Source organism: Gracilinanus agilis, chromosome 4 (assembly GCF_016433145.1).
Source record: "Gracilinanus agilis isolate LMUSP501 chromosome 4, AgileGrace, whole genome shotgun sequence".
NCBI lineage: Eukaryota > Metazoa > Chordata > Mammalia > Didelphimorphia > Didelphidae > Gracilinanus > Gracilinanus agilis.
The window spans coordinates 314,692,277-314,702,783 of NC_058133.1; the positions used below are offsets into that span (position 1 = coordinate 314,692,277).

Here is a 10,507-nt window from a genome sequence, read left to right on the forward strand (position 1 = left end):
CCTATCTCATTTCTCTGGACCTCTCCCTGATCTCCCATCTCCATCCCTCCCCTTCCCTGAATTTCCTTTGGGTCCTGGTGGAAGGGAGGGCTTGGTGATTAGACATTGTGGGTTTAGTTTCTATAGGCTAGTAGAGTATCCTCAAATAAGTTAGCCCTAGTTTTAATGATTTGATAAAGACTTTACTTAAAAGGCAGTCAAATATTCCTGACTGGGAGAACCTGACTCTCTCTGTCTAAACCTCTCTGCGACTCATCCCCCACCATCACCCCTCTCCCTAGCAGCAGTTAGAAAATCCTGAACCCCTCTCCCCTTCTGACTGACCCTGGTATTAATAAATCCCCTTGTTACCTATTCAAACCCTCTGGTGATTCATTGTGTTGAAAATTCAGACAAGGGCTCAAGGGGAAGGAATCATTTTTCTTCTATTTCCTTGAGGGGAGCTGGGGGCATCCATCTTGGCAGGAAGTACCTCCCCGAGGCTTCCTTCAGCCATCAGTTTGACTGGCAGGGAGGGGCCCTCTCGACCCCTCCCTCAAGAGACTTTGAAACTAACAAGAGAAACCCTCCAGCCAAACCTAAACATTTCTTACTGGCCCTAATTTCCTCCCGTATCCTCTGTCTCAAGCCTCTGAGAATAAACCTGCTTGAGCTGCTCTCTCCTACATACCCCATTTCCCTTACCTCTTATATGCCTTCCCATACCTTCATTCCTCATCCAATCACCATATAATCATCTATACCCCCATTATCATTTCTCACACCCAAATTGCCTCATTGACCCACTCAGATTACCTTATTTACTTCTTGATAACATTAATTGGCGAGGAAAGTTAGTGAACTACCTAAAATCTTCTGAAAGAACCAAAATGAAGCTGGCTAGGATAACATTCATGCTATCTAGCATCTCGATGATTTCTTGGTCCCTAATGCAGTGTATGGTGGATTTTTGGTTTATATGGGTCCCTCATTTTGTGCAACAGCTACTGAACATCTATGATTATTATAAATGGTGTGCTCTGACCCTGGCTGAATGTATTTGCTTCATCCCAACAGCCATAGCCATAATCCTAACAATCTGGCAATTCCTCATGGTCTCGAGAAATGTTTTCTCTCATCTGTGGCAATGGTTTAACTCAATTACTTCACAAAAGAAAGATACTGATTCTAGGGAACTAGTAGATAACATCAAACTACTATTCCAAGTACTAAAACAGATAAGGAAAGGAAAGGAACTGGACAAGCACACAATTCTCCAGCTAGAGATTGTGGAGTCCAAATACCTGGGAAATAATGCCTCTAAGAAATCAAAGCCCAATAACAACCAACCATCCACAAATTCCACAGTGTCACTTTTACCAATAATAGACAGAACAATTGTGCAGCCTGATGAAGGGATGGCAAATGAAAAACATATAAGGCATTTACCCCAAGTGATATGGAGGTCCTAAAGAGACGCTTTCCCAAGTATTTTGAAAAACCTTTCAAAAGCATAAAAGAATTAAAGAGGGTGTTCACACTATTTAATCCCAGTTTTGATGATGTGGAATTTCTTTTAGGGGAATTTTTACTCTTCCTCAGAAAGGGAAAAATTCCTAAATGAAACGAGGACAAACCCAAATTTAACAGCCTGGCCATTGGTCCACTAGGATTTAGATTTTACCCAACATGCAAACCTTAGGTACCTGATCCAATGTAGAACTGATCTATTAGAAGCAATGAGAATCTATGCTAAAAGACCAAATTCATGGCAAAAATTCAAGAAATTAAGACAGGAAGAAGAGGAACATCCTAGTAGTTTCCTCGATAGAGTAATAGAGGCAGCCGAGACAATCCTAGGACTACGTACGTGATACTCATGCCCAGGACACCATAGATCATATCCGTAGGCAATTTGTAAAGGGAACATCAATCCCAATACAAAATTACTTTAGGCGAAACTGTCCACAGTGGGAATCACTGCCACTGGAGGATGTAAGACAGCATGCTTCCTACATCAGTGATTCAAAGCAAAAGGAAGCAAGGATAGCAAGACAAACTGATTCAGACAAGGATGAACTAATAGCTGATTTGAGAAGGCAATTGAAACACACCAAAAGAGAAAAAGAATTGGAGGAAATAAAAAATTTTGCCCTCCAAACTAGTAGGAGCCATAATTAATACAGGCAACCTACATTTAACACCCAAAGACCAAAATCATTTTCCCCACGGTGCTTTCTTTGTGGACATCCAGGTCATATTTTAAAATTTTGTAGATTTAGACAACAAATTGATTTTTCCAAAAATGATAATTATGATCAAAGAGACAGAGGTACTAGAAGGACCTATTACAACACAAAATGGTCCAAAAACAATAATGATACAAAGAAAAGTGAGGAAAGCAAACATGATGGTTCATGCTGTAGCCATGCAAGAAATTTAGCCAATCCCCATCCCTAGAAGAAATGGAAAGGTACAAAAAGATGGGAATGAAGCCAAAGTCATTATGAATCGAGGTTCCTAATTTAAAAAGGTCTAATTGTTATAATTTGGGTGTGAGAGTGTGTAGCCTGAATGAGAAAAATAATATTGAAATACTGGGCAAAACAAAACAGGTGTCTAAAGCAAACTTCATATCTTTTTAAAGAATCAAGATGTTTACACTTTTTTCTATTTTCTTTACACTGGCAAAAGTTTGAAATATGTTACAATGGACCAGTGGGCCACTACAAAGTCCAAAAAGAGTAAACCTTTACATCTCAATGAGGTTGTTAGTTTATTTATGTGCAAGGAGAAAAATTTTATATGTAATTGTCTTTGTTACCTGCTTTTGTTCATCCTGTGATTTCTTCATCAAGTAGCTTTATTTGTTGGTTTATTTATTTTAAACACGTATATTTTGTATTTCCAATTATATCTATAAATATAGCCAAAGTAGAGACATAGAGAAATGCGTTAAAATAGCTTAATGGGACCATAGACTCTATATCTCCTGAAAATCATTTACAGGATGCAAATGTACACTAGGAAGGTAGCCAGGTTCCCAGAACACATAATGTCTATAATCTTAAATTTTTAACAGTTTGGAGATGAAGATTCATGTTGTCTTTTAATAGAAACTTTACTGTGTAAAGTTTTAAAAGAAATTTTAGACCTTCAATAAAGCTACAGAAGTCCCTTTGCATTTCAATTACCTTATTTAGGCATTAAATTATAAATGTTTTATTTAGAATAATGATTAATCATTTTTGCAAGGCTTATAAAATACTTATGAGAGGAAACCGACCTTCTGGTTGGAAAATTCCTCTCAAAGGAATTCTAAATGTCACAAAGAACAAATGGAGCCAGATTTTTTTTAAATTCTCTTTGCATCATCATGTATAATTCACATACAAACTGAAACTGAGATGTTGAGTCTCTATCTATGGCTCATCTTTATCAGAGAGAGAAAAATGTAACTGCAGTAAAGTGGGACTCAGTGTAACAGAAATCCCACATGGATCTCCCTCAGTGAAGTCTCTGAATATGGTTTCATTCTGAAGCCAAAGAAATGGAGCCAAATCATGAAAGAATTTTTGTGTGGATGTGAAGCTGTATCCCGCAGTGTCCTGACTGTAGGAATGTAGGCACTTTTCGACTGATACTTTTTTCCCTCTGTACTCTTCCTCTGTAACAAAGATTCAGAACTACCTAAAATGTAGTTACAGAAGCTGTTGTCCTTTTGCTCAGATAGGTCTAAATTAGGGAAGTTTTGTTCAATCTTTTGAATAATTGAAAATGAGAATTTATGTACTTCCACAAGGTATGAAAGTTTAAATTCTGGGTTCGTAGGGACAATTTCCATGGAAAAAATTCACTATGTAGGATAATATATTTGGAACTCAAAGGAGTCTCAAAAATCATGTAATTGGACTTTATTTTTCAGAGGAGAAGGCTAATACCTGGGGAGGTTGGGTGACCTGCCAAGATCACGTAGATAATGTCAGAAGTAGAAATTTGAACTCATGTTTTAACTCTAGAGCTAGCAATTTTCCATTTACTGCTACTTAGGAAAGGTACCAGGGTGTTGTGAAAAAGATACTGTACTTAGAGGTAGAGAGACTTGATTACATAGGATATATCCCACTTCAAAAACCAACCTGGGATTCCAGTCACTTAACTTCTAAATTAAATCACTTAACTAAAGTTAAATCACTTAATTTCTCTATTTCTCATTCTTTTAATCTATAAAATGAATAGGTTGCACTTGAAGTCCTCAAATTCACTTCTAGCTCTAAAGCTATGATAGATCAAATAGATGAAAGATGAAATAGAGAAAAATAGGAGAAAGAAGATAGCATCTATTAAGTGCTTATTGTATGGTAGTACTTTATTCCTCATTGGGAATACAAATACAAACAAAGAAGTGAGCTTACATTCTAGTGAGATGAAGGGAATGAGTTGGAAAAGGAGGAGGGAAAGGGAGAATATTGAAATAAGGTAAAGCTATTGGAAAAGAGGTAGAGACGTCCAGAAAGTGAGTTCTGCCAGGAGTGAAATGAGAATGGTTTGAGACTCTCACGAAATGGTCATCTGGACTAAAGTCTCACCAGTTCTGAGTAGCCTCATAATAGATTATCTTAAGGATGGGAATATGATTCTATGATCCTTTCACTCTACTCCCATCTTTGCCCAATAATAAACTTCTCCATATCAAATTTATAGGAAAAAGATCCATTTTGTTCTTCATGGGAAGGTTGTGAAAGAGACAATTATTAGAAGCTCTGTAACTACAAACCAATAAGATCATTCCCCTTCACTTAGATGAAAAGGAACAGATGGAATGACTGATAGTCAGTCTAGGAGTACAGACCTCTAAAGTTCAAGAAGTTTATACTCCTTGAGTTTAATCTTATCCAAATAGCTAATAATTGATGTAGCAATGGTGTCTCAGTGCATGTTTATTCTAGATTGGATCATCTAGCACAGGGGTCAGCAACCTTTTTGGCCATGAGAGCCATAAACTCCACATTTTTAAAATGTAATTTCATGAGAGCCGAACAGAGCTCACAGTGCACGCTCCTGTAAGAGCACCTGAAATAAATTGACTTTATGGCTCCTGCAGAAAGAGCCATGTCTGGTCCTCAAAAGAGGCAGATATGGTTCAAGAGCCATACGTTGCTGGCCCCTGATCTAGCACCTTTATCTACTTCAGTACAAAATTATCCAACCCTTAGGATCTGTAGGCCATTCAGTAGTTGGGTTGTTTGTGTGACTATTGCCAACTTTCTAGGAGCACTTATCTAGGCAGTTTTATTAACCTAAATCAGAAAAGGGGGAATACTATAACAGAGAAGTGACTATGCACATATCTTATATCCTTTATGCATATGAATGAATTTTATGAACTGTCCACATTATATATTATTTAGTGAATCATGTATTTAGTTAAAGGTGATTATGGCTATATCCATTCCTAGACATCCTGGATGTCACTAACACACAAATAATTAGTTAGAATTACAAAAGGGAAGAAAAGAAATGAAGAATAAGGAATTTGGAAGAAGAGAGGGGAAAAGATGTTTCATGTATCTGGACATCCCATAACCAAAAATCTCTTGTGTATGACCAAACAGGGATCCTTCCTCCTTTCATACTCTCTGGACTGTGAATATTCAACAATTACTTTATTTCTTTTTTCCCCTCTCCTTTCTCTCTATTGGACAGAAAAAGTAAAAAGAAGGCATAAGAGCAGGGGTCGGCAACCTTTTATGGCTGTGAGAGCCATAAACACTACATTTTTTAAAATGTAATTTCGTGAGAGCCTTACAGTGCTCACAGTGTGCACTCCTGTAACTGTGAGCACTCCTGTAACAGTGCCTGAAAAAAAAATTGACTTTATGGCTCCTGCAGAAAGAGCTATATCTGGCCCTCAAAAGAGCCAGATATGGCTCAAGAGCCATACGTTGCCAACCCCTGCATAAGAGTAATAGATTTATAGCTTTTCCATTTAAAAAATTCCCTAGATAACAATTATAATTAATATTAAAATAAATCAAAACCTAGAATACTTCTAAAAAGAAACCAGTATCTAGAGATTATATCAGTTGACAAAGGTAAGTGAATAAAATAGGACCTCAGCTAAGAAGAGCCCGCCTCCTTCTGAAAGCTCATCAAGTAACTATTTGGTTATAGTTCTCACACTTTGGGTATAATAATATAGAGCAGGCATTTTTTCTAAGAATAGATTCAAACAGAGGCTAGGGAAATTCATTCTTTTTTTTAAAAACCCTTACTTTTTGTCTTAGAGTCAATATCGTGTATTGGCTCCAAGGCAGAAGAGTGGTAAGGGCTAGGCAATGAGGGTTAAGTAACTTGCCCAGGGTCACAGAGCTGGGAAGTGTCTGAGGCCAAATTTGAACCTAGGACCTCCCGTCTCTAGGCCTGACTCTCAATCCACTGAGTTCCCCAGCTGCCCCTGTAATTCATTCTTTAGATATGAACAAAACCTAAAATCCCAGCCAGCTTTCTACATAATACTTGAAGATTTTCTTAACCTCACTCTCTTAGACAATTGATCAACAACTTTTCATATGATTTTTCAACATGTAAACTATCTCAAAATGTTTATAGAGTCAGATGAATACACTAACAGAACCTGAATTACTTTTCTGTGAAATTACATATTTATGATCCCATGTAATTTTTCTGAGATAATTTTGGAAGAGTTGCTCAAATTGAAATTATTTGTCTTTCTACTTTTTGCTAAAGTTCTCAACTATGGTAATGCCCCTTAGAACCTCACTCTTCCTTTTCTTCCTCTTGGACTAACTCCTCCACAGCCTCCTTGCCAACTGGTCAAATACCTTCACCAGAGACAATGCCCTGGAAGAAAATACCAATTTAACTGATTGTAACTGCCCCTCCAGGAACTATTTCAGCATTACCCAGTCATATTTCACTTTACTCTCTCCAATCTTCACAATTCCTTCCTCAATTACCTTTCTTCTCCATTCTTCTCCAACACCCACCCTATTCTCAAACTCTGGATCCAAGAATCATGATCAAATTGATCCTGCCATTGTTCTTATAGGTGGGGTATATCAATCCACTCCCCTTTGGTCCCTCTCATTTTCTCAATAAATATTTGTACTACTGCTGCTAACAAGAACCGGTTGGTTTGGGAGAAGACATTAACCCTGAGCTTTAAACCAAAGAAGGTGGAGGGGTCTCAGGATGAGGAGAGCCCAAAGGCTGACTCCTGATTGGCAGAATGGAAGAAGCTACCAACACACAGACACATGCCTGAGTGAATCTTCTTGGTAAGGCCTGAGTCTGAGACCTATAACTCCCTCCAGAATGTTAAAGACTTTCATCATCTCCCAAGATGACCAGAGCAGTACCCTCTAAGAAGGCATAACTCAAGGCACTGCCATGCCACCTAGAGCTGAAGCCTGAGCTGCCTGCTCCATGAGCTCAACAGAAGGTCTGAATGGCTGAATGCCAGGAGTCCCTGACAGACTGGAGCCAGAGCTGGAGATTGGATAAGACTATCTGGAGTTATACTATGATCAGAGGCAGGAAGAATTGGACAAATTCAAGGATAATTTCCAATGGTTACAGAAAAGCTATAGAGCATCTCAAAGGATTACCCAGGAGCTGGAAGACAAGTTGCACACACTGATCTCTCTTAACTATAGTTGGATTTTTGCAATTAAAAAGGCAAAGGTGGATTAGAAAACACACCAAAAAATTATGGAACTGACCAACAAGCTATTGGTTGCAAAAACCACCATTAACAAGCTAGAGGAGCTCAATGAACTACAAGCAGGACTGCAACCTGGTTGTCAAGTTCTTAAGCACAAGTCTAATTTCTGAAATCATAAATTTTCTAAACTGCCCTATGAGCTTCAGGACATGGTTAGCAAGCTCTTGCACAGTACCTGACCATAGCCCTGCCCTTAGCCTGGTCCAGGGAGCTGTGGTACTCACTTCAATCATTGCTTGAGTCCTGGAGAAGCCAGAATTACTTTACCCAGTCTGGCAGTACCAGATTCTTCTGAGTGAGGATGTCTTTGTACATGTGGACATGAGTGAATAACTTGGCAAATCTGTCAGGCCCACGGCCCCAAAGAGTCCCACCTCCCAAGTCAATGGGGAGTATTCTCCAATATACAGTACTCAGATCTCATTAGAGGAAAAGCTACCCTGGCCACCCTGTGAGAAGCTGGGCCCTTACACTATTCTGCCACACACTCCTATCTGTTGTACCCAGACCTAAAAGTTATTGAATTATCTCAGGACAAGATGTGAATCCCCAAGTATATCCCTCTGCCCAACTATACCTATGCCACCTGACAGGTCATCTCTCTAAGCCTAGAAGAGGGGGGGATTGGATAGTGCCAACTCAGCTCTGGTAGTCCTGCTTCCACCCAGGCAAAAAACAAACAAACAAACAAAAAACCTTGAACACCTGACAATCTGCCCACTGCACCTAGAGATATTGCCAGTTCAGCCATCTCTGAAGAAGACCCGCTATTAGCCAGCTAAGGGTAAGCATTTGTGGATTGGTCACCCCCACCTACCTCCCTCACCCTTTGGGAGTGATGTGCTTCCGGATGTGTGCAGTTCTGTTAGCAGCATTCAAATAATGAAGACCCTGCTCTTGCCCCCTCCTCTTCAGTTGGTGAGGGATATTGACTATTGCCTTTTCCCAAAGTATCCCTTCCAGGGATGATGATGAGTTGAAACTGCCCAAGAGCCCTGGAGAGAACCATCAGATATCAGACATTCTTCCTGGAGAGGTCAGGGCTCAAGTGACCTCAAATTATCCCCAGACAAGCCCCAAGCAGATGGGTATGCACCATTTACACCAAAAGAACAACCTTTCCCTATAAAAGACTGCCTGCCCTTTGATCCAGCCATACCATTGCTGGGTTTGTACCCCAAAGAGATCATAGATAAACAGACTTGTATGAAAATATTTATAGCTGCACTTTTTGTAGTGGCAAAAAACTGGAAAATGAGGGGATGTCCTTCAATTGGGGAATGGCTGAACAAATTGTGGTATATGCGGGTGATGGAATACTATTGTGCTAAAAGGAATAATAAACTGGAGGAATTCCATGCAAATTGGAGAGACCTCCAGGAAGTGATGCAGAGCGAAAGGAGCAGAGCCAGAAGAACATTATACACAGAGACTGATATACTGTGGTAAAATCGAATGTAATGGGCTCCTGTACCAGCAGCAATGCAGTGACACTGGACAGCTCTGAGGGATTTATGGCAAAGATGCTACCCATGTTCAGAGGAAGGACTGCAGGAGAGGAAACATATAAGATAAACAATTGCTTGAGTGCATGGGCTGAGGCGGACATGATTGGGGATGTGGACTCGAAGCTACCACACCAATGCAACTAACAACAATTTGGAAATAGGCCCTGAACAAGGACACATGTTACAACCAGTGGAAATGTGCGTCGGCCATGGGTGGAGGGAGAGCGGGGGGTGAAGGGGAAAGTAGGGGCATAAAGTATGTAAACAGGTTAAAAATGAATATTAATAAATGTTTAATAACTTAAAAAAAAAAGAACAGCCTTTCCCAGGCCCAAGAGCAAGGCAACTTGCTTAACTAGGGGCTTAGCATCTCTTCTCCTTGCTAACTGTGACCCATGCACACACACAAGGGACACTAAAGCACCCTGCTCTTTCATTCTAAATTCAGGTCCCCCAATCCCTTGCACCTTGGACCAGCCAGTTCAAGCCACTGAAAAGCAGGAACTTTACCTCGGAATCAGCATTGAAAATCAATCTCTTTATCCAACTTGAGCTTAGCCATTTCTAGAACTGGGGCACCAGATGCCTGTCCAAACAGGGACCATCAGACCTTACTGATTCCTGCTGTGCATAGGAGACCCTATTTTTCCCAAACCTTGACTATCCCATGTTTTGGTCTGCACTGAGTGTTTGAATAGGGTTGAGTAGTAGGGGAAAGGTCCCTTCAGTATTTTCCCTTAAGTCTACTTCTCTCTTATTGGTGCTTATTTTGGGAGGAAGGGATTATTTCTGAATCCCAGATTCTTTTACTTATTTTTTTTGTGGCAGGGGCTATTGTTGCAGATCCTTCCGATTTAAGTGGGGCCTATGGGGTCAAGGGTGAAAAGAAGATGGCTTAGGGTGGAAGAGAAATCTCCTGCCTGGGTCGGCTTTAGACCCAGAGAAGACTAGAGTTGTCCATTACCTCTTTTGATTCTAGACTCTTACTCTCACCTTTGGTAAGTTTCTACAGTCTATTTTAAAATCAGAAATAAATTAACCAGAAGTAAAAACAGAAATTAATTTAACCAGTTGTGAAAGGGAATTCTTGGTTCTCTGTGAGTTCACACCTTACTTGATGCTAGGTGAGAACAAGCCAAAAACTTAAAGAGTTCAAATACTCAGAAAGGTGTGGTTCCAAAGGTGAGAACTCAGACAATTTGGAAACTGTGATTGGTCCCTGTGAAAAGGGGCAGGGACAGGAAACCACCATAAAAGCCATGAAAATCCTTGA

The 10,507-nt window shown here is 39.8% G+C and overlaps 1 pseudogene; it reads left to right on the forward strand.

Annotated features, from left to right (window-relative positions):
* The first annotated feature begins 7,345 nt into the window (after window positions 1–7,345).
* On the forward strand, window positions 7,346–9,593 carry LOC123247509 (annotated as a pseudogene).
* Window positions 9,594–10,507: the final 914 nt, after the last annotated feature.